Source organism: Pseudophryne corroboree, chromosome 6 (genome assembly GCF_028390025.1).
Source record: "Pseudophryne corroboree isolate aPseCor3 chromosome 6, aPseCor3.hap2, whole genome shotgun sequence".
Classification (NCBI taxonomy): domain Eukaryota; kingdom Metazoa; phylum Chordata; class Amphibia; order Anura; family Myobatrachidae; genus Pseudophryne; species Pseudophryne corroboree.
Genome location: NC_086449.1, coordinates 498,389,305 through 498,416,152, shown reverse-complemented (window position 1 = coordinate 498,416,152; position 26,848 = coordinate 498,389,305).

The following is a 26,848-nucleotide window of genomic DNA, read 5'->3' as shown; positions in this document are numbered from 1 at the left end:
GGTATTTTGACCAGGCATGTCAATGGCCATATTCGTCCCACGGACAACAGGCTTCTCCCCGGGTGCCTGACTTAAACAAACCACCTCACCATCAGAATCCTCCTTGTCAATTTCCTCCCCAGCGCCAGCAACACCCATATCCTCATCCTGGTGTACTTCAACACTGACATCTTCAATTTGACTATCAGGAACCGGACTGCGGGTGCTCCTTCCAGCACTTGCAGGGGGCGTGCAAATGGTGGAAGGCGCAAGCTCTTCCCGTCCAGTGTTGGGAAGGTCAGGCATCGCAACCGACACAATTGGACTCTCCTTGGGGATTTGTGATTTCGAAGAACGCACAGTTCTTTGCTGTGCTTTTGCCAGCTTAAGTCTTTTCTTTTTTCTAGCGAGAGGATGAGTGCTTCCATCCTCATGTGAAGCTGAACCACTAGCCATGAACATAGGCCAGGGCCTCAGCCGTTCCTTGCCACTCCGTGTCGTAAATGGCATATTGGCAAGTTTACGCTTCTCCTCAGACGCTTTTAATTTTGATTTTTGGGTCATTTTACTGATCTTTTGTGTTTTGGATTTTACATGCTCTGTACTATGACATTGGGCATCGGCCTTGGCAGACGACGTTGATGGCATTTCATCGTCTCGGCCATGACAAGTGGCAGCAGCTTCAGCACGAGGTGGAAGTGGATCTTGATCTTTCCCTATTTTTTTAACCTCCATATTTTTGTTCTCCATATTTTAATGCGCACAACTAAAAGGCACCACAGGTATACAATGTAGATGGATGGATGGATAGTATACTTATGGACGACGAGTGACGACACAGAGGTAGGTACAGCAGTGGCCTACCGTACTGCTATATACAGTATAATAAATGGACCTGGTGGACACTGTCAGCAAACTGCTAAACTAGTATAAAGAAAAAAAGCCACCACAGGTATACAATGTAGATGGATGGATAGTATACTTATTATTATTAATGGATGACGAGTGACTGACGACACAGAGGTAGGTACAGCAGTGGCCTACCGTACTGCTATATACTAGAGATGAGCGGGTTCGGTTTCTCTGAATCCGAACCCGCCAGAACTTCATGTTTTTTTTCACGGGTCCGAGCGACTTGGATCTTCCCGCCTTGCTCGGTTAACCCGAGCGCGCCCGAACGTCATCATGACGCTGTCGGATTCTCGCGAGGCTCGGATTCTATATAAGGAGCCGCGCGTCGCCGCCATTTTCACACATGCATTGAGATTGATAGGGAGAGGACGTGGCTGGCGTCCTCTCCGTTTAGAATTAGAATAGATTAGAGAGACACTTGATTTACTAATTTTGGGGAGCATTAGGAGTACTCAGTAGTGTACAGTGCAGAGTTTTGCTGATAGTGACCAGTGACCACCACTTTTATTTATAATCCGTTCTCTGCCTGAAAAAAGCGATACACAGCACACAGTGACTCAGTCACATACCATATCTGTGTGCACTGCTCAGGCTCAGGCCAGTGTGCTGCATCATCTATTATCTATATATAATATTATATATATCTGTCTGACTGCTCAGCTCACACAGCTTATAATTGTGGGGGAGACTGGGGAGCACTACTGCAGTGCCAGTTATAGGTTATAGCAGGAGCCAGGAGTACATAATATTATATTAAAATTAAACAGTGCACACTTTTGCTGCAGGAGTGCCACTGCCAGTGTGACTAGTGACCAGTGACCTGACCACCAGTATATAATATTAGTAGTATACTATCTCTTTATCAACCAGTCTATATTAGCAGCAGACACAGTACAGTGCGGTAGTTCACGGCTGTGGCTACCTCTGTGTCGGCACTCGGCAGCCCGTCCATAATTGTATATACCAGTGACCTAACCGTGGTTTTTTTTTCTTTCTTTATACATACATACTAGTTACGAGTATACTATCTCTTTATCAACCAGTCTATATATTAGCAGCAGACACAGTACAGTGCGGTAGTTCACGGCTGTGGCTACCTCTGTGTCGGCACTCGGCAGCCCGTCCATAATTGTATATACCACCTAACCGTGGTTTTTTTTTCTTTCTTTATACATACATACTAGTTACGAGTATACTATCTCTTTATCAACCAGTCTATATATTAGCAGCAGACACAGTACAGTGCGGTAGTTCACGGCTGTGGCTACCTCTGTGTCGGCACTCGGCAGCCCGTCCATAATTGTATATACCACCTAACCGTGGTTTTTTTTTCTTTCTTTATACATACATACTAGTTACGAGTATACTATCTCTTTATCAACCAGTCTATATATTAGCAGCAGACACAGTACAGTGCGGTAGTTCACGGCTGTGGCTACCTCTGTGTCGGCACTCGGCAGCCCGTCCATAATTGTATATACCACCTAACCGTGGTTTTTTTTTCTCTCTTTATACATACATACTAGTTACGAGTATACTATCTCTTTATCAACCAGTCTATATATTAGCAGCAGACACAGTACAGTGCGGTAGTTCACGGCTGTGGCTACCTCTGTGTCGGCACTCGGCAGCCCGTCCATAATTGTATATACCACCTAACCGTGGTTTTTTTTTCTTTCTTTATACATACATACTAGTTACGAGTATACTATCTCTTTATCAACCAGTCTATATATTAGCAGCAGACACAGTACAGTGCGGTAGTTCACGGCTGTGGCTACCTCTGTGTCGGCACTCGGCAGCCCGTCCATAATTGTATATACCACCTAACCGTGGTTTTTTTTTCTTTCTTTATACATACATACTAGTTACGAGTATACTATCTCTTTATCAACCAGTCTATATATTAGCAGCAGACACAGTACAGTAGTTCACGGCTGTGGCTACCTCTGTGTCGGCACTCGGCAGCCCGTCCATAATTGTATATACCACCTAACCGTGGTTTTTTTTTCTTTCTTTATACATACATACTAGTTACGAGTATACTATCTCTTTATCAACCAGTCTATATATTAGCAGCAGACACAGTACAGTAGTTCACGGCTGTGGCTACCTCTGTGTCGGCACTCGGCAGCCCGTCCATAATTGTATATACCACCTAACCGTGGTTTTTTTTTTCTTTCTTTATACATACATACTAGTTACGAGTATACTATCTCTTTATCAACCAGTCTATATATTAGCAGCAGACACAGTACAGTGCGGTAGTTCACGGCTGTGGCTACCTCTGTGTCGGCACTCGGCAGCCCGTCCATAATTGTATATACCACCTAACCGTGGTTTTTTTTCTTTCTTTATACATACATACTAGTTACGAGTATACTATCTCTTTATCAACCAGTCTATATATTAGCAGCAGACACAGTACAGTGCGGTAGTTCACGGCTGTGGCTACCTCTGTGTCGGCACTCGGCAGCCCGTCCATAATTGTATACTAGTATCCAATCCATCCATCTCCATTGTTTACCTGAGGTGCCTTTTAGTTGTGCCTATTAAAATATGGAGAACAAAAATGTTGAGGTTCCAAAATTAGGGAAAGATCAAGATCCACTTCCACCTCGTGCTGAAGCTGCTGCCACTAGTCATGGCCGAGATGATGAAATGCCAGCAACGTCGTCTGCCAAGGCCGATGCCCAATGGCATAGTACAGAGCATGTCAAAACCAAAACACCAAATATCAGTAAAAAAAGGACTCCAAAACCTAAAATAAAATTGTCGGAGGAGAAGCGTAAACTTGCCAATATGCCATTTACCACACGGAGTGGCAAGGAACGGCTGAGGCCCTGGCCTATGTTCATGGCTAGTGGTTCAGCTTCACATGAGGATGGAAGCACTCAGCCTCTCGCTAGAAAACTGAAAAGACTCAAGCTGGCAAAAGCACCGCAAAGAACTGTGCGTTCTTTGAAATCCCAAATCCACAAGGAGAGTCCAATTGTGTCGGTTGCGATGCCTGACCTTCCCAACACTGGACGTGAAGAGCATGCGCCTTCCACCATTTGCACGCCCCCTGCAAGTGCTGGAAGGAGCACCCGCAGTCCAGTTCCTGATAGTCAGATTGAAGATGTCAGTGTTGAAGTACACCAGGATGAGGAGGATATGGGTGTTGCTGGCGCTGGGGAGGAAATTGACCAGGAGGATTCTGATGGTGAGGTGGTTTGTTTAAGTCAGGCACCCGGGGAGACACCTGTTGTCCGTGGGAGGAATATGGCCGTTGACATGCCAGGTGAAAATACCAAAAAAATCAGCTCTTCGGTGTGGAGGTATTTCACCAGAAATGCGGACAACAGGTGTCAAGCCGTGTGTTCCCTTTGTCAAGCTGTAATAAGTAGGGGTAAGGACGTTAACCACCTCGGAACATCCTCCCTTATACGTCACCTGCAGCGCATTCATAATAAGTCAGTGACAAGTTCAAAAACTTTGGGTGACAGCGGAAGCAGTCCACTGACCAGTAAATCCCTTCCTCTTGTAACCAAGCTCACGCAAACCACCCCACCAACTCCCTCAGTGTCAATTTCCTCCTTCCCCAGGAATGCCAATAGTCCTGCAGGCCATGTCACTGGCAATTCTGACGAGTCCTCTCCTGCCTGGGATTCCTCCGATGCATCCTTGCGTGTAACGCCTACTGCTGCTGGCGCTGCTGTTGTTGCCGCTGGGAGTCGATGGTCATCCCAGAGGGGAAGTCGTAAGCCCACTTGTACTACTTCCAGTAAGCAATTGACTGTTCAACAGTCCTTTGCGAGGAAGATGAAATATCACAGCAGTCATCCTACTGCAAAGCGGATAACTGAGTCCTTGACAACTATGTTGGTGTTAGACGTGCGTCCGGTATCCGCCGTTAGTTCACAGGGAACTAGACAATTTATTGAGGCAGTGTGCCCCCGTTACCAAATACCATCTAGGTTCCACTTCTCTAGGCAGGCGATACCGAGAATGTACACGGACGTCAGAAAAAGACACACCAGTGTCCTAAAAAATGCAGTTGTACCCAATGTCCACTTAACCACGGACATGTGGACAAGTGGAGCAGGGCAGGGTCAGGACTATATGACTGTGACAGCCCACTGGGTAGATGTATGGACTCCCGCCGCAAGAACAGCAGCGGCGGCACCAGTAGCAGCATCTCGCAAACGCCAACTCTTTCCTAGGCAGGCTACGCTTTGTATCACCGCTTTCCAGAATACGCACACAGCTGAAAACCTCTTACGGCAACTGAGGAAGATCATCGCGGAATGGCTTACCCCAATTGGACTCTCCTGTGGATTTGTGGCATCGGACAACGCCAGCAATATTGTGTGTGAATTAAATATGGGCAAATTCCAGCACGTCCCATGTTTTGCACATACCTTGAATTTGGTGGTGCAGAATTTTTTAAAAAACGACAGGGGCGTGCAAGAGATGCTGTCGGTGGCCAGAAAATTTGCGGGACACTTTCGGCGTACAGGCACCACGTACAGAAGACTGGAGCACCACCAAAAACTACTGAACCTGCCCTGCCATCATCTGAAGCAAGAAGTGGTAACGAGGTGGAATTCAACCCTCTATATGCTTCAGAGGTTGGAGGAGCAGCAAAAGGCCATTCAAGCCTATACAATTGAGCACGATATAGGAGGTGGAATGCACCTGTCTCAAGTGCAGTGGAGAATGATTTCAACGTTGTGCAAGGTTCTGATGCCCTTTGAACTTGCCACACGTGAAGTCAGTTCAGACACTGCCAGCCTGAGTCAGGTCATTCCCCTCATCAGGCTTTTGCAGAAGAAGCTGGAGGCATTGAAGGAGGAGCTAAAAGAAGGCGATTCCGCTAGGCATGTGGGACTTGTGGATGCAGCCCTTAATTCGCTTAACAAGGATTCACGGGTGGTCAATCTGTTGAAATCAGAGCACTACATTTTGGCCACCGTGCTCGATCCTAGATTTAAAGCCTACCTTGGATCTCTCTTTCCGGCAGACACAGGTCTGCTGGGGTTGAAAGACCTGCTGGTGACAAAATTGTCAAGTCAAGCGGAACGCGACCTGTCAACATCTCCTCCTTCACATTCTCCCGCAACTGGGGGTGCGAGGAAAAGGCTCAGAATTCCGAGCCCACCCGCTGGCGGTGATGCAGGGCAGTCTGGAGCGACTGCTGATGCTGACATCTGGTCCGGACTGAAGGACCTGACAACGATTACGGACATGTCGTCTACTGTCACTGCATATGATTCTCTCAACATTGATAGAATGGTGGAGGATTATATGAGTGACCGCATCCAAGTAGGCACGTCACACAGTCCGTACTTATACTGGCAGGAAAAAGAGGCAATTTGGAGGCCCTTGCACAAACTGGCTTTATTCTACCTAAGTTGCCCTCCCACAAGTGTGTACTCCGAAAGAGTGTTTAGTGCCGCCGCTCACCTTGTCAGCAATCGGCGTACGAGGTTACATCCAGAAAATGTGGAGAAGATGATGTTCATTAAAATGAATTATAATCAATTCCTCCGCGGAGACATTGACCAGCAGCAATTGCCTCCACAAAGTACACAGGGAGCTGAGATGGTGGATTTCAGTGGGGACGAATTGATAATCTGTGAGGAGGGGGATGTACACGGTGATATATCGGAGGGTGAAGATGAGGTAGACATCTTGCCTCTGTAGAGCCAGTTTGTGCAAGGAGAGATTAATTGCTTCTTTTTTGGGGGGGGGTCCAAACCAACCCGTCATATCAGTCACAGTCGTGTGGCAGACCCTGTCACTGAAATGATGGGTTGGTTAAAGTGTGCATGTCCTGTTTTGTTTATACAACATAAGGGTGGGTGGGAGGGCCCAAGGACAATTCCATCTTGCACCTCTTTTTTCTTTTCTTTTTCTTTGCATCATGTGCTGATTGGGGAGGGTTTTTTGGAAGGGACATCCTGCGTGACACTGCAGTGCCACTCCTAGATGGGCCCGGTGTTTGTGTCGGCCACTAGGGTCGCTAATCTTACTCACACAGTCAGCTACCTCATTGCGCCTCTTTTTTTCTTTGCGTCATGTGCTGTTTGGGGAGGGTTTTTTGGAAGGGACATCCTGCGTGACACTGCAGTGCCACTCCTAGATGGGCCCGGTGTTTGTGTCGGCCACTAGGGTCGCTAATCTTACTCACACAGTCAGCTACCTCATTGCGCCTCTTTTTTTCTTTGCGTCATGTGCTGTTTGGGGAGGGTTTTTTGGAAGGGACATCCTGCGTGACACTGCAGTGCCACTCCTAGATGTGCCCGGTGTTTGTGTCGGCCACTAGGGTCGCTAATCTTACTCACACAGCTACCTCATTGCGCCTCTTTTTTTCTTTGCGTCATGTGCTTTTTGGGGAGGGTTTTTTGGAAGGGCCATCCTGCGTGACACTGCAGTGCCACTCCTAGATGGGCCCGGTGTTTGTGTCGGCCACTAGGGTCGCTAATCTTACTCACACAGCTACCTCATTGCGCCTCTTTTTTTCTTTGCGTCATGTGCTGTTTGGGGAGGGTTTTTTGGAAGGGACATCCTGCGTGACACTGCAGTGCCACTCCTAGATGGGCCCGGTGTTTGTGTCGGCCACTAGGGTCGCTAATCTTACTCACACAGTCAGCTACCTCATTGCGCCTCTTTTTTTCTTTGCGTCATGTGCTGTTTGGGGAGGGTTTTTTGGAAGGGCCATCCTGCGTGACACTGCAGTGCCACTCCTAGATGGGCCCGGTGTTTGTGTCGGCCACTAGGGTCGCTAATCTTACTCACACAGCTACCTCATTGCGCCTCTTTTTTTCTTTGCGTCATGTGCTGTTTGGGGAGGGTTTTTTGGAAGGGCCATCCTGCGTGACACTGCAGTGCCACTCCTAGATGGGCCCGGTGTTTGTGTCGGCCACTAGGGTCGCTAATCTTACTCACACAGCTACCTCATTGCGCCTCTTTTTTTCTTTGCGTCATGTGCTGTTTGGGGAGGGTTTTTTGGAAGGGACATCCTGCGTGACACTGCAGTGCCACTCCTAGATGGGCCCGGTGTTTGTGTCGGCCACTAGGGTCGCTTATCTTACTCACACAGCGACCTCGGTGCAAATTTTAGGACTAAAAATAATATTGTGAGGTGTGAGGTATTCAGAATAGACTGAAAATGAGTGTAAATTATGGTTTTTGAGGTTAATAATACTTTGGGATCAAAATGACCCCCAAATTCTATGATTTAAGCTGTTTTTTAGTGTTTTTGGAAAAAAACACCCGAATCCAAAACACACCCGAATCCGACAAAAAAAATTCGGTGAGGTTTTGCCAAAACGCGTTCGAACCCAAAACACGGCCGCGGAACCGAACCCAAAACCAAAACACAAAACCCGAAAAATTTCAGGCGCTCATCTCTACTATATACAGTATAATGGACCTGGTGGACACTGTCAGCAGACTGCTAAACTAGTACTACTAGTATAAAAAAAAAAGCCACCACAGGTATACAATGTAGATGGATGGATAGTATACTTATGGACGAGTGACTGACGACACAGAGGTAGGTACAGCAGTGGCCTACCGTACTGCTATATACAGTATAATGGACCTGGTGGACACTGTCAGCAGACTGCTAAACTAGTACTACTAGTATAAAAAAAAAGCCACCACAGGTATACAATGTAGATGGATGGATAGTATACTTATGGACGACGAGTGACGACACAGAGGTAGGTACAGCAGTGGCCTACCGTACTGCTATATACAGTATAATGGACCTGGTGGACACTGTCAGCAGACTGCTAAACTAGTACTACTAGTATAAAAAAAAAGCCACCACAGGTATACAATGTAGATGGATGGATAGTATACTTATGGACGAGTGACTGGCGACACAGAGGTAGGTACAGCAGTGGCCTACCGTACTGCTATATACAGTATAATGGACCTGGTGGACACTTTCAGCAGACTGCTAAACTAGTATAAAGAAAAAAAGCCACCACAGGTATACAATGTAGATGGATGGATAGTATACTTATGGACGAGTGACTGACGACACAGAGGTAGGTACAGCAGTGGCCTACCGTACTGCTATATACAGTATAATAAATGGACCTTGTCGACACTGTCAGCAAACTGCTAAACTAGTATAAAGAAAAAAAGCCACCACAGGTATACAATGTAGATGGATGGATAGTATACTTATTATTATTAATGGATGACGAGTGACTGACGACACAGAGGTAGGTACAGCAGTGGCCTACCGTACTGCTATATACAGTATAATGGACCTGGTGGACACTGTCAGCAGACTGCTAAACTAGTACTACTAGTATAAAAAAAAGCCACCACAGGTATACAATGTAGATGGATGGATAGTATACTTATGGATGAGTGACTGACGACACAGAGGTAGGTACAGCAGTGGCCTACCGTACTGCTATATACAGTATAATGGACCTGGTGTACACTGTCAGCAGACTGCTAAACTAGTACTACTAGTATAAAAAAAAAGCCACCACAGGTATACAATGTAAATGGATGGATAGTATACTTATGGACGACGAGTGACGACACAGAGGTAGGTACAGCAGTGGCCTACCGTACTGCTATATACAGTATAATGGACCTGGTGGACACTGTCAGCAGACTGCTAAACTAGTACTATTAGTATAAAGAAAAAAGCCACCACAGGTATACAATGTAGATGGATGGATAGTATACTTATGGACGACGAGTGACGACACAGAGGTAGGTACAGCAGTGGCCTACCGTACTGCTATGTACAGTATAATAAATGGACCTGGTGGACACTCTCAGCAAACTGCTAAACTAGTATAAAGAAAAAAAGCCACCACAGGTATACAATGTAGATGGATGGGTAGTATACTTATTATTATTAATGGATGACGAGTGACTGACGACACAGAGGTAGGTACAGCAGTGGCCTACCGTACTGCTATATTCAGTATAATGGACCTGGTGGACACTGTCAGCAGACTGCTAAACTAGTATAAAAAAAAGCCACCACAGGAGTGTTTTTCAGGCAGACAAACGTATACTGGTGGTCACTGTCAGCAAAACTGTGCACTGTACTCCTGCTATAGCTGCTCCCCAGTCCCCACAATTAAGCAGTGTGAGCACTCAGCACAGATATATCATGCAGCACACTGAGCACAGATATGGTATGGAGCGTATTTTTCAGGCAGAGAACGGATAAAAAAAAACTGGTGGTCACTATCAGCAAAACTCTGGACTCTACTCCGAGTCCTAACAGCTGCTCCCCAATCCTCCCCACAATTAGTAATAAAACAAGCAATCAACTGTCTCTTCTACAATTATAAACGGAGAGGACGCCAGCCACGTCCTCTCCCTATCAATCTCAATGCACGTGTGAAAATGGCGGCGACGCGCGGCTGCTTATATAGAATCCGAATCTCGCGAGAATCCGACAGCGGGATGATGACGTTCTGGCGCGCTCGGGTTAACCGAGCCATAAGGGAGAATCCGAGTATGGCTCGGACCCGTGTAAAAAGGGTGAAGTTTCGGGGGGGTTCGGTTTCAGAGAAACCGAACCCGCTCATCACTAATATATATATATATACACAGTGGTCGAAGTGGAAATTTTGAAGTGGGGGTATGCAAAAGTCAAGGATGTAATTATGCACGCTCGCTCCAGAGAAGGGTGTGTGGTCACCCAAAAGGGGGCGTGTCCTGTGTAGTAGAACACCTTCTACTATCTAGTACTGGTGCCCCTTTCACTTTATAGCACACGGTACGAGCTGAAATTCACATTAGAGCACATGGTACGAGCCGAAATTCACCTTGTAGCACACTGAATGAGCCAAAATTCACATTGTAGCACACTGAATGAGCCAAACTTCACATTGTAGCACACTGAATGAGCCGAAATTCACATTGTAACACACTGAATGAGCCAAAATTCACATTGTAACACACTGAATGAGCCAAAATTCACATTATAGCACACTGAATGAGCCGAAACTCACATTGTAGCACACTGAATGAGCCGAAATTCCCCTTGTAGCACACTGAATGAGCCGAAATTCACATTATAGCACACTGAATGGGTCGAAATTCACATTGTAGCACACTGAGTGAGCCGATGTTCCCCTTGTAGCACACTGAATGAGCCGAAATTCACATTGTAGCACACTGAATGAGTCGAAATTCACATTGTAGCACACTGAATGAGCCGAAATTCACATTGTAGCACACTGAATGAGCCGAAATTCACATTGTAGCACACTGAATGAGCCGAAATTCCCCTTGTAGCACACTGAATGAGCCGAAATTCACATTGTAGCACACTGAATGAGCCGAAATTCACATTGTAGCACACTGAATGAGCTGAAATTCACATTGTAGCACACTGAATGAGCTGAAATTCACATTATAGCACACGGTACGAGCCAAAATTCCCATTGTAGCACACGGTACGAGCCAAAATTCCCATTGTAGCACACTGAATGAGCCGAAATTCACATTGTAGCACAATAAATGAGCCGAAATTCACCTTGTAGCACACTAAATGAGCTGAAATTCACCTTGTAGCACCAGTGGCGTAAGTTTGTCTCAGTTGCCTGGAGGCAAGAAAAATATTTGTGTACCCCCCATGTATATAATTTGCTACTGAATAGTAAGCCTGCAGATTCTAACTATATGAAGCTACTACAAAACCATTTCAACTAGGCAGATCTATGTAGGGGTCCAGCCACACACTACATAGATCTGCTCAGTCCCTCCCAATGCTGATTATTTCTCTGACAATTAATTTTCAAGTGTTATATCCAGGATTAGAACCCACAACCTATTACACTGGAAGCATGCACCTTACTGATGGAGATATCTGCTGTTGCATAGAAAGTATGAGAATTCTATCTATATGAAGTTATTTGTAATTGTCAGAGAAATAACTTCATATAGTTAGAATTCTCATGCTTCCTTTATAGGAGCAAATATCAGTAAGGTGTCTGCTTCCAGTATATCTATAATAAAGAGGGTGGGATTTGTACGGTGTAGTGGCTAGTGGGGAAGATGGCTACGGAAGAGTTACCGGCTGTTGTCAATCAACTTAATTAATTAATGTTGCTGAACACACAGAACAGGAGGAGAGGTGCCCCCCTTCAAAGCAGGAGCCCGGCGGCAGCTGACTCCATTGCCTCCCAGAGTGCTGCCTCTGTGTAGCACACTGAATGAGCCGCAATTCACATTGTAGCACACTGAATGAGCCGAAATTCACATTGTAGCACACTGAATGAGCTGAAATTCACATTGTAGCACACTGAATGATCCGAAATTCACATTGTAGCACACTGAATGAGCCGAAATTCACATTGTAGCACACTGAATGAGCCGAAATTCACCTTGTAGCACACTGAATGAGCCGGAATTCACCCTGTAGCACACTGAATGAGCCGGAATTCACATTGTAGGACACTGAATGAGCCAGAATTCACATTGTAGCACACTGAATGAGCCAAAATTCACATTATAGCACACTGAATGAGCCAAAATTCACATTATAGCACACTGAATGAGCCGAAATTCACATTGTAGCACACTGAATGAGCTGAAATTCACATTGTAGCACACTGAATGATCCGAAATTCACATTGTAGCACACTGAATGAGCCGAAATTCACATTGTAGCACACTGAATGAGCCGAAATATACATTGTAGCACACTGAATGAGCCGAAATTCACCCTGTAGCACACTGAATGAGCCGGAATTCACCCTGTAGCACACTGAATGAGCCGAAATTCACATTGTAGGACACTGAATGAGCCAGAATTCACATTGTAGCACACTGAATGAGCCAAAATTCACATTATAGCACACTGAATGAGCCAAAATTCACATTATAGCACACTGAATGAGCCGAAATTCACATTGTAGCACACTGAATGAGCCGAAATTCACATTGTAGTACACTGAATGAGACGAAATTCACATTGTAGGACACTGAATGAGCCAGAATTCACATTGTAGCACACTGAATGAGCCGAAATTCACCTTGTAGCACACTGAATGAGCCAAAATTCACATTGTAGCACACTGAATGAGCCAAACTTCACATTGTAGCACACTGAATGAGCCGAAATTCACATTGTAACACACTGAATGAGCCAAAATTCACATTGTAACACACTGAATGAGCCAAAATTCACATTATAGCACACTGAATGAGCCGAAACTCACATTGTAGCACACTGAATGAGCCGAAATTCCCCTTGTAGCACACTGAATGAGCCGAAATTCACATTATAGCACACTGAATGGGTCGAAATTCACATTGTAGCACACTGAGTGAGCCGATGTTCCCCTTGTAGCACACTGAATGAGCCGAAATTCACATTGTAGCACACTGAATGAGTCGAAATTCACATTGTAGCACACTGAATGAGCCGAAATTCACATTGTAGCACACTGAATGAGCCGAAATTCACATTGTAGCACACTGAATGAGCCGAAATTCCCCTTGTAGCACACTGAATGAGCCGAAATTCACATTGTAGCACACTGAATGAGCCGAAATTCACATTGTAGCACACTGAATGAGCTGAAATTCACATTGTAGCACACTGAATGAGCTGAAATTCACATTATAGCACACGGTACGAGCCAAAATTCCCATTGTAGCACACGGTACGAGCCAAAATTCCCATTGTAGCACACTGAATGAGCCGAAATTCACATTGTAGCACAATAAATGAGCCGAAATTCACCTTGTAGCACACTAAATGAGCTGAAATTCACCTTGTAGCACCAGTGGCGTAAGTTTGTCTCAGTTGCCTGGAGGCAAGAAAAATATTTGTGTACCCCCCATGTATATAATTTGCTACTGAATAGTAAGCCTGCAGATTCTAACTATATGAAGCTACTACAAAACCATTTCAACTAGGCAGATCTATGTAGGGGTCCAGCCACACACTACATAGATCTGCTCAGTCCCTCCCAATGCTGATTATTTCTCTGACAATTAATTTTCAAGTGTTATATCCAGGATTAGAACCCACAACCTATTACACTGGAAGCATGCACCTTACTGATGGAGATATCTGCTGTTGCATAGAAAGTATGAGAATTCTATCTATATGAAGTTATTTGTAATTGTCAGAGAAATAACTTCATATAGTTAGAATTCTCATGCTTCCTTTATAGGAGCAAATATCAGTAAGGTGTCTGCTTCCAGTATATCTATAATAAAGAGGGTGGGATTTGTACGGTGTAGTGGCTAGTGGGGAAGATGGCTACGGAAGAGTTACCGGCTGTTGTCAATCAACTTAATTAATTAATGTTGCTGAACACACAGAACAGGAGGAGAGGTGCCCCCCTTCAAAGCAGGAGCCCGGCGGCAGCTGACTCCATTGCCTCCCAGAGTGCTGCCTCTGTGTAGCACACTGAATGAGCCGCAATTCACATTGTAGCACACTGAATGAGCCGAAATTCACATTGTAGCACACTGAATGAGCTGAAATTCACATTGTAGCACACTGAATGATCCGAAATTCACATTGTAGCACACTGAATGAGCCGAAATTCACATTGTAGCACACTGAATGAGCCGAAATTCACCTTGTAGCACACTGAATGAGCCGGAATTCACCCTGTAGCACACTGAATGAGCCGGAATTCACATTGTAGGACACTGAATGAGCCAGAATTCACATTGTAGCACACTGAATGAGCCAAAATTCACATTATAGCACACTGAATGAGCCAAAATTCACATTATAGCACACTGAATGAGCCGAAATTCACATTGTAGCACACTGAATGAGCTGAAATTCACATTGTAGCACACTGAATGATCCGAAATTCACATTGTAGCACACTGAATGAGCCGAAATTCACATTGTAGCACACTGAATGAGCCGAAATATACATTGTAGCACACTGAATGAGCCGAAATTCACCCTGTAGCACACTGAATGAGCCGGAATTCACCCTGTAGCACACTGAATGAGCCGAAATTCACATTGTAGGACACTGAATGAGCCAGAATTCACATTGTAGCACACTGAATGAGCCAAAATTCACATTATAGCACACTGAATGAGCCAAAATTCACATTATAGCACACTGAATGAGCCGAAATTCACATTGTAGCACACTGAATGAGCCGAAATTCACATTGTAGTACACTGAATGAGACGAAATTCACATTGTAGGACACTGAATGAGCCAGAATTCACATTGTAGCACACTGAATGAGCCGAAATTCACCTTGTAGCACACTGAATGAGCCGGAATTCACCTTGTAGCACACTGAATGAGACGAAATTCACATTGTAGGTCACTGAATGAGCCAGAATTCACATTGTAGCACACTGAATGAGCCAAAATTCACATTATAGCACGCTGAATGAGCCAAAATTCACATTATAGCACACTGAATGAGACGAAATTCACATTGTAGCACACTGAATGAGCCGAAATTCACCTTGTAGCACACTGAATGAGCCGAAATTCACATTGTAGGACACTGAATGAGCCAGAATTCACATTGTAGCACACTGAATGAGCCAAAATTCACATTATAGCACACTGAATGAGCCAAAATTCACATTATAGCACACTGAATGAGCCGAAATTCACATTGTAGCACACTGAATGAGCTGAAATTGTGACAGCAGGGACAGCCAGAGTGACGACAGGGAGAGAGACAGTGACGACAGGGAGAGAGACAGTGATGACAGGGAGAGAGACAGTGATGACAGGGAGAGAGACAGGGAGAGAGAATGATGACAGGGAGAGAGAGACAGTGACGACAGGGAAAGAGAGAGAGTGATGACAGGGAGAGTGACGACAGGGAGAGTGACGACAGTGACGACAGGGAGAGTGACGACAGTGACGACAGGGAGAGTGATGACAGTGACGACAGGGAGAGTGATGACAGTGACGACAGGGAGAGTGACGACAGCGACAGCAGGGAGAGAGATGACAGCAGGGGAACATTACCTCATTTGTTGCTGGTAGCAGTGAGCGATGGGCTGCTGGCGATGTCGGGCGGCTAGTGGCTGGCGCCAGGCGGCTGGTAGCTACTACAGTGCTCTACACAGCCGCCGGCCGCCGTGCAGGGACGGGGAGCACCATGTGCAGCAGGATGGCCACTTCCCTCGCCTCCTGCTGCACTTTCATGGGCTCATTTCCGGGTCAGTGGAAGAAGTGGCGGTATACCATACCGCCATATACCGCCCCACTTTGACCACTGTATATATACATATATATATATATATATATATATATATATATATATTTATATATATACTTGGTATATATATATATATATATATCCATTTGCTAAATTGGCAATTTCCATTTGCTAATTTGGCAATCTCCAAGTAATAAAAGTTCATCCCTAGTGCCTAAAGTAGATAATCAATTCTAATTTGAAATCCCCAATAATCCAGTACATCAGTATATGTATACAGCTTTTATTTGTACATTTTAATAAAGTTAGGCAACAAAATCAATTTAAAATACATATTAAATAAATGTAATTTTTATTTTGTTATTTAAGACAGAGGAGGTGTGGGGTTTCTTAATTTTGGTTTCCCAGGGTCTCTATGAACCTCTGAAAGAGCCTGGGTTTGCTGTATAGTGAAGCACTTTTCTGTACCTATACACAGTGGTAGCAGTGGAGTACTGTATATAGGGGTAATTCCAAGTTGATCGCAGCAGGAATTTAGTTAGCAATTGGGCAAAACCATGTGCACTGCAGGGGAGGCAGATGTAACATGTGCAGAGAGAGTTAGATTTGGGTTTGGTGTGTTCAATCTGCAATCTAATTTGCAGTGTAAAAATAAAGCAGCCAGAATTTACCCTGTACATAAACAAAATAACCCACCCAAATCTAACTCTCTCTGCACATGTTACATCTGCCTCCCCTGCAGTGCACATGGTTTTGCCCAATTGCTAACTAAATTCCTGCTGCGATCAACTTGGAATTACCCCCATAGTGTAACTAGCGGTGGTGACAGAGTTCCACTTGGCTTTGGCATTGCTCGCACACTCTGCACAGGAGAGACATACAGGGGCACATCCTTCCACAATGGAGGACAGAGCTGGAAGATGCATGGACAAGCTGTGCAAGCGCAATAGTACATTATGAATGGGTGGCACGGAGGTAGTGCTGTGACGCGACTCTGGCAGTACACGGTCACAGCGCACCAGAGGAGACAGCGCAGGTCACTCTCCTCCAATATTCCTTAAATTCTCAACTATATTTTTCAATTGGCAAATATGTAAAGATTAATTTTCTTACAAGGCCCTAATGATACCCTCCAATTACTCTTGTAAGGTGGTAGCTTATTGGGCTCTCTCCTATTACCTATTTTTTGTGAAATACAGGTAATTTTGCATATGCACTTCTATACACATACTGTAGATATTTAGGGGGAGATTCATTTGGATTACCACGCATATGCAGCTCCCTGCCCTAACCAATATGATGCCCTAGGCAAGATTTTGGCTGGTGCCCCCTTGCACAGATGCTAGTTTCACCTCTGACCCTGTACCCCTTTCCCAGCACCATCACCTCTCACCCATAGCAGTCCTCATTTTGGTGCTCCTACCCCCTATATTTTAAATAGGAACAGTGTGCACATTTGGTACGCAGCACAAAACAGGGCGTGTTCTTGCTGGGAAGGGGCATGGCCACACAATAATACCCCCAGTTGAAATTACGCCACACAGTACTGCAACTTTATTCACATTATATCATACAACAGTGTCTCTTATTTATGTTACATCAAACAGTAGTACCACGTTTCGCCTCACAGTAGTGCCCCTTATTCACATTACACCACACCATATTGCTCTTTATTCACATTAGACCACACAGTAGTGCCCTTTCTATACGCCACAAAGTACTGTAGTACACCTTATACACATAATGTCGCACATTAGTAATGCATTTTGTATGCAGATAGAGCCGCAGTCACAGACAGCATATAGGCATGCTGCATATTATTTTAATCATCAGAAGCTGCTTGTGCCCCTAGGCATTTGCCTGGTATGCCTATGCCTAGGCCCAGCTGTGGCGGCTCTCGATACCTGCGGTATCTAATTGAAAAAAAAGCAATGAAAACCCTGTAGCTGGTAAAAAATAAAGATTAGATCAAATTTTACTCAACTCTTCAGGGGTCTCACTCTCCGGTGGTCTCCACAGTTTCTGGTTGTCTCCCCTCCATCTTCCATATGGTGAGGGGGCTGCTGGTAGACTCCATGGCTACTGGGCAGCACAAGGGCTGCTGGGAGATACAGTTTAGTTCTCCCAGTGGCTGGCTCTGAGGGGGGGGGGGTGTCACACACACACAGGGGGGTCACACACACTCATGCACACACACATACTTACACACTCACAGACAATCATACACACTTGCAAACACTGACACACTTCACATGCTTACCGTTGCTGCAGAAGACCTTGCTTCCAACACTGAAGAAGACACTTCTTAGGAAGAAGGTGAGTAATTACTGACTAATTAAGCGAATTGGAAACACACAATTGCTTAATTAGTTCTCAGGGGTGTGCTGCAGCAAGTCCCACTGATTTTTCCTAAAATTCAAGATTTTAGGAAAAATCAGACTTGCTATGGAGTTGCGAGTTCTATAGAAATCGCTGCATCTTATTTTCTGTCCCCTAATTGAATACCAAAATCCTGCAGTTGCGGGAAAAACCCTGCGCCATGGTTTTTATTAAATTATTTTTATTTTATGTCTGCAATTGAATCTGCCCCTTAGTTCATCCCTTTGTTTTCCGTTTCTCTAGCTCTCACTTTATAGCTTATTTCAGTGCTTGTGTGGTTCACATAAATACCTGTTTATCTGCTGTAAACAAAGTATTTCTTCCTTTTTTTAAAAATACTAAGTTGTACAGTATATTAATTTCAATTGTATTGCAGGTACAAGCTTCCAGTGGTGAAAAAGAATAGCACAGTGAATGGTGTAATGTGTGAAGGTGCTGGTGTATAGTTTGCTATGTAATGACTATAACAAATGACACATGAAACAGACATGTTAAAACTAGAGATGCGTGCGGGCCCTCATATTTTGGATTTGATTTTCAGTTTTGGCAAAACCACTCTCAACTGTATTGGCTCAGATTTGGATTTGTTTTTTAATTACTTGAAAATTGAGGAAAACGACTAAAACCATGTAATTTGGCATATGTTTGTTCCTACAGTATTTTTAACATCAATAACATTAATTTCCAGTAATTTCCAGTAAATTTTGTCCACACTTTCCTGTGTGAAATGGTGTCTGAAATCACAAGGGAGGGACTTAAAAGCAATCCAAAACCCAAGATTTGTATCTTAAATCTGAGTTCCAACACAAGGGAAGCTCCAAATTGGGACCCAGTTCAACACGGATCCCCTAAAATCAGGTGAGTTCGGATTTCTAAATATCTCTAATAAACGCAAATGTTACATTGCCCCTTTGGGGGAAATAGAACTATGAGATACTGTATAACAAAAATAAAATTTTGGGATATTACGGAATGTTTAAGGCCCTAAGCATTCCTCTGGCATCTTTTTTTTTATGGAGAGCAGTGGTGATGATTAGCAGGTAACACCTGCAGCGGTGGCATGTGCACTTTGTGAAGGATTTGACTCTTCTTCTTTTACTTCTTTTTCTTCTTCTTTTACTCCTTCTTTGCATCATTAATAATAATAATAATAATAATAATAATAATACTACTACTACTAATAATAATAATAATAATTAATAATAATAATAATAAGAAGAAGAATCATTTTGTAAGGTATTTTATTATGAAACATGCTTTTATTGCTTATATTAGGTTTCTGAGGTATGGGATAAGAGGGGTAATTCAGACCAGATCGTAGAAGTAAATTTGTTAGCAGCTGGGCAAAACCACGTGCACTGCAGGGGAGGCAGATATGACATTTGCAGAGAGAGTTACATTAGGTGGGTTATTTTGTTTCTGTGCAGGGTAAATACTGGCTGCTTTATTTTTACACTGCAATTTAGATTTAAATTTGAACACACCACACCCAAATCTAACTCTCTCTACACATGTTATATCTGCCTCACCCCCCCCCCCCCTCCCCCTGCAGTGCAAGTGGTTTTGCCCAACTGCTAACAAATTTGCTGCTACGATCAGGTCTGAATTACCCCCAATGTTCACATTGAAGTGTGTGCATTACCATGTGTATGCAGGCTGTTCTCGCATGTATTGCTGGATGCCTATATGCAAACAAAAGTCTCTCTATATGAAAATACTTCTGTGTATGTATTTTATATAGTATAAGAATCGATACAATAAAGTGAAATCAATGGTCATATTTCCTCTCTTTACCACTATCATATTGCTTCCTCCGTTAGCATAAACAAGATCACTAGGTATATCGCTAGGTTTAATGTTCAGCACATCAAACCTAGAGTCTGTCGCCAAAGATAGCGGGAGGGTGCAATCACCCTTACACACTGAGGGGGCTATTACTAAGCCTTGGATGGAGATAAAGTGGATGGAGATAAAGTACCCGCCAATCAGCTCCTAACTACCATGTACCAGGCTGTGTTTGAAAAATGACAGTGAGGAGCTGATTGGTTGGGACTTTATCTCTGTCCGCTTTATCTCCATTCAAGGCTTAGTAAATAGACCCCTGAGTGATGTAGGTGATTTGTCGTTATTAAACGTTAAATCGGCCCGACATTGCTCCAGTGTGTACCCAGCTTTAGACTAGACCACTTCCAACACTAATCCATTAATACTGTAGTAAGACCAACATCTTTAATTGATTGCTTCTCATTTTCTCCTAGCATGCTGCTTGGTTTCTCTTGTTTTATAATGTCCGAAATCAACCATGAGAGTGAAGGGACATTGGAAATATAGAATGCAACTCTGTGCTGGTGGGGAACAGCCTGCAAATGTCCCACTGTTCTTTTGTGCCCATCTTTATGTATTTGAAATTGTTCCCTTGTCATTTACAATGCCTTCCAGATCTTTATTGATTCTGCTTATTTTAACTGTGTGGCAGTGTCACTGAAGTAAACCTGTGATTTAGCAACTACTGTACTTTCTGGCAGTGCAGCTGTATATATTATTCTGCTGTTGTCCTGATTGTCATTCTCTATTTTAAGACAGTGCTGGATATTTTACCTTTTTGTTAAAATAAAGGGTATAATATTTTTAGAGATGAGTGGGTTCGGTACTCAGAGAACCGAACCCTACCGGACTTCACAATTTGAGCACGGATCAGAGTCAGGCTCGGGTTTTCCCACCTGACTTGGAAACCCGATCGCGGCAAAACGTCGTCATCCCACTGTTGGATTCTCACGGGATTTGGATTCCATATAAGGAGTCGCGCGTCGCGGCCATTTTCACTCCAGTCTCAGCGAGTCTATTGAGAGGACGTGTCCTTAGCGTTCAGTGTCTGTGTGGGGGCGGGAAAGTGGGGTGGCGAGTCTTGTGCTGTGTTGTGCTCAGTCCAGTCCAGTGTAGTCAGTGTATTGTGCTGCATCAGTCCAGCCAGTCACAGTGTTGGTGTTCTCTGCTGCCATATATCCAGTGTAGCTGTATAAGTGATGCTGTGTTGTGCAGACCAGTCCAGTGTAGGCAGTGTATTGTGCTGCATCAGTCCAGCCAGTCACAGTGTTGGTGTTCGCTGCTGCCATATATCCAGTGTAGCTGTATAAAGTGGTACTGTGCTGTGCAGACCAGTGGTAGTGTCCTGTCTCATCAGTCCTTCCAGTGAAGATATACGCTGCTGCTATATGTCCACTGCTGCAGTATAATAATAATTATAACAACAACAACAACCTGTTGTGCTGCATCAGACCAGTGGTAGTGTCCTGTCTCATCAGTCATTCCAGTGACGATATACGCTGCTGCCATATGTCCACTGCTGCCGTATAATAATTATAACAACAACCACAAGTCTCTTACAGTAATGTTGTGTTGTTCTGCATTAGACCAGTGGTAGTGTCCTGTCTCATCAGTAATTCCAGTGACGATATACGCTGCTGCTATATGTCCACTGCTGCAGTATAATAATTATAAAAACAACCTGTTGTGCTGCATCAGACCAGTGGTAGTGTCCTGTCCATCAGTCATTCCAGTCATTCCTGTGCCACATATTGTCTCATATAACTCCCAAAAAATAATGGAGAACAAAAATTTTGAGGATAAAATAGGGAAAGATCAAGAAGAACCACTTCCTCCTAGTGCTGAAGCTGCTGCCGCTAGCTATGACACAGACGATGAAATGCCATCAACATCGTCTGCCAAGGCCGATGCACAATGTGATAGTAGAGGGCATGTAAAATCCAAAAAGCCAAAGTTCAGTAAAAAGAACCAAAAAAAGAAATTTAAATCATCTGAGGAGAAACGTAAACTTGCCAATATGCCATTTACGACACAGAGTGCCAGCCAACCAGCTCCTAACTGTCAATTTTCAAACAGCCTGTAACATGGCAGTTAGGAGCTGATTGGCTGGTACTTTATCTCTGCCCACTTTATCTCTCTCCAAGGCTTAGTACATAGATCCCTAAAAGCTTTTTATAAATCTTGCCCTAACAGTTGATGTAGTTCCACATTGTGGGGATATAGTGGTTTTTACCTTTATTAAGGAATGAAATAAGCTATATGATGGTGCACATGAGGCTATATAGGGGCACATGTGGTTAGACTTTAATGTCCCCCATGGGACCCAAGACAGCATAGCTCAATTTCATGCTCTGTTTTTCTGACACACGCAGACGTGAATAGGGCATTCACGTCTGCGTGTGTCAGAAAAACAGAGCATGAAATTGAGTTAGTATAATTTGGGCCCCTAGTTCTTACTAGGCAATAGTCAAGACTTATACTGTCTGTGGGCATTTTGTATGAGATTATATGACGGTTTGTTAAATGATGGCAGATGAGTTTGATGACATTAAGAGGCTGTATAGTAGCAAGATTGGCGCTATCGGGCTGACTCTGAATAAGACAAAGCCGCTTCTGTGTCTGCATCTTTTTTCCCCCCATCTGTGACTTTCTGCAAATGGTGCTACAAAACCCTTCCCTGGTACACATCAGTGCATACGAATGTGCAAGGCATGAGATGCCCACTTTCAGCATCCATAGATGCTGAAATAATAATTGGTGTGTCTTCAGACATACCATCATCACACTATCAAAACTTGCAGCATCTCTATGACAGGTTCAGTTTCTCTGTCCGAGTATGGCATCTTATTTGAGAGATTCAGAGTTTCAGTACACAACATATTTCACTCACCCATAACATACCATAATATGGACCATCTTCATGCATCTGCTATGCCACCTAACAGTCAACAAACAATACATTTTCAAGACATATTTGAGTTTCCCATGCGTCTCAACCACAACTCCGACTCTGTGTGCCCACTATCTGGATGCATGTGCAGAAGAAAAATAATACTCCACTGTGTCCAACATTAGCAGTTCATAGGACTCAGAATCAGGCCCCATATGTACTATGTATATTTGATTTTGAAAAAATGTTTTATGTACACAGTAATGACTTTGTTTGCCATATGGAAAAATATATTTACCTTAACACAAAACTATATGCATAAGCATTTGTGTCTAAAATTAGTTATGTGCATTCGATATTGCTTACAATATTAGCATTGGAGATATGTGTGTAACCCATTGACTCTCCAATATTCAAGTTGGTTGACTAAGCTGTAGTATTGTGCTCTAACGGGTAATATCACTTAACTAGAACCTGGTTTTATCAGGATTTAGTTGAATACAACTAGCACTCATCCTGGTGTGCATTTCAAACAGAAGTAGCCTGTATGCTGCAAAAGAATGGTAGATAGTAAAAAAGCAAAGATTTGATTCCGCACAATAAACATTTTTTTCTTATATAAGTGATATTAATCAACAATATTTGGGTGTACCTCAGTAAGAATCTTTATAGAATTCAAGAAAAGTGATGGTAATGCACCATAGAATTGAATACAAGAATGGATAACATGAGACATTTCTTGTTGGTGCACTATTATATCTAAATAAATATTCTATAAAACATAACTTTTAATAATTAAAGTTAACACATGGCAAGCAACACAAGAAAATAAACACATAAATGACATACATGTAACAAAGTTCTACAAGAATTATTAAATAACTTGTCGATGACTGATAATAAGGCTTACTGTATATTCAGCTTGTACTGAGGTGAAAATATAAATGAATTAACATACATCCTAATGTATACAATAATAAGTTAATTGAACAAGACATTTAGAGGGTTAGGTACATTCTTAGGGAAATTGCCATAGAATTATTTAAAAAAAACACATGAGTAGACACATACTGTAACCCTCCTGATGCCAAAATGGAGGGAAAGGATATAATCTAATCCTTATGTGCATACCCACATATCATAAAGCCAGGATACATTTTCTGTATGATTTTCAACTAATTCATATACATTTATCCTGAATGCAAAATATTATAAGATTGGAGGTACAAATATAATTAAAATAGGTTCTTATTAACATGTGAAAAGTGCATATTTATAGTACACATTAAATATGGTAGTTAATACTTGGAATTAGAGACATATAAATTATAGAGATGTGCACCGGAAATTTTTCGGGTTTTGTGTTTTGGTTTTGGATTCGGTTCCGCGGCCGTGTTTTGGATTCGGACGCGTTTTGACAAAACCTCCCTTAAATTTTTTGTCGGATTCGGGTGTGTTTTGGATTCGGGTGTTTTTTTTCAAAAAACCCTTAAAAACAGCTTAAATCACAGAATTTGGGGGTAATTTTGATCCTATAGTATTATTAACCTCAATAACCATAATTTCCAATCATTTCCAGTCTATCTATTCTGAACACCTCACACCTCACAATATTATTTTTAGTCCTAAAATTTGCACCGAGGTCGCTGGATTACTAAGCTAAGCGACTCAAGTGGGCGGCACAAGCACCTGACCCATCTAGGAGTGGCATTGCAGTGTCAGACAGGATGGCACTTAAAAAATTGGCGCCAAACATCACATGATGCAAAGATAAATAAAAAAAAAAGAGGTGCAAGATGGAATTGTCCTTGGGCCCTCCCACCCACCCTTATGTTGTATAAACAGGACATGCACACTTTAACAAACCCATCATTTCAGCGACAGGGTCTGCCACACGACTGTGGCTAAAATGACTGGTTGGTTTGGGCCCCCACCAAAAAAAAAAAAAGAAGCAATCAAACTCTCCTTGCTCAAACTGGCTCTACAGATGCAAGATGTCGACCTCATCATCATCCTCCGATTCCTCACCCCTTTCACTGTGTACATCCCCCTCCTCACAGAGTATTAATTCGTCCCCACTGGAAGCCACCATCATAGGTCCCTCTGTACTTTCTGGAGGCAATTGATGGTAAATGTCTCCACGGAGGAATTGATTATAATTCATTTTGATGAACATCATCTTCCTCCACATTTTCTGGAAGTAACCTCGTACGCCGATTGCTGACAAGGTGAGTGGCTGCACTAAACACTCTTTCGGAGTACACACTGGAGGGGGGGGCAACTTAGGTAAAATAAAGCCAGTTTGTGCAAGGGCCTCCAAATTGCCTCTTTTTCCTGCCAGTATACGTACGGACTGTCTGACATGCCTACTTGGATGCTGTCACTCATATAATCCTCCACCATTCTTTCAATGGTGACAGAATCATATGCATTGACAGTAGACGACATGTCAGTAATCGTTGGCAGGTCCTTCAGTCCGGAGCAGATGTCAGTTTTCGCTCCTGACTGCCCTGCATCACCACCAGTAGGTGGTTTTGGAAATCTGATCCTTTTCCTGGCAGCTCCAGTGGCGTGAGAAAATGAAGGAGGAGCTGTTGGCTGGTCAAGTTCCGCTTGACTTGACAAGTGTCTCACCAGCAGGTCTTTGAACATGTGCAGACTTGTGTCTGCCGGAAAGAGAGATACAACGTAGGCTTTAAACCTAGGATCGAGCATGGTGGCCAAAATGTAGTGCTCTGATTTCAACAGATTGACCACCCGTGAATCCTGGATAAGCGAATGAAGGGCTCCATCCACAAGTCCCACATGCCTAGCGGAATCGCTCCGTTTTAACTCCTCCTTCAATCTCTCCAGCTGCTTCTGCAAAAGCCTGATGAGGGGAATGACCTGACTCAGGCTGGCAGTGTTTGAACTGACTTCACGTGTGGCGAGTTCAAAGGGTTGCAGAACCTTGCACAACGTTGAAATCATTCTCCACTGCACTTGAGTCAGGTGCATTCCCCCTCATTTGCCTATATCGTAGGCAGATATATAGGCTTGAATGGCCTTATGCTGCTCCTCCATCCTCTGAAGCATATAGAGGGTTGAATTCCACCTCGTTACCACCTCTTGCTTCAGCTGATGGCGGGGCAGGTTCAGGAGTGTTTGCTGGTGCTCCAGTCTTTGGCACGCGGTGGCTGAATGCCGAAAGTGGCCCGCAATTCTTCAGGCCACCGACAGCATCGCTTGCACGCCCCTGTCATTTTTAAAAAAATTCTGCACCACCACATTCATTCTATGTGCAAAACATGGAACGTCCTGGAATTTGCCCACATGTAATGCACGCACAATATTGGTGGCGTTGTCCGATGTCACAAATCCCCAGGAGAGTCCAATTGGGGTAAGCCAATCTGCGATGATGTTCCTCAGTTTCCGTAAGAGGTTGTCAGCTGTGTGCCTCTTATGGAAAGCGGTGATACAAAGCGTAGCCTGCCTAGGAACGAGTTGGCGTTTGCGAGATGCTGCTACTGGTGCCGCTGCTACTGTTGTTGCTGCGGGAGGCAATACATCTACCCAGTGGGCTGTCACAGTCATATAGTCCTTAGTCTGCCCTGCTCCACTTGTCAACATGTCCGTGGTTAAGTGGACATTGGGTACAACTGCATTTTTTAGGACACTGTTGACTCTTTTTCTGATGTCTGTGTACATTTTCGGTATCGCCTG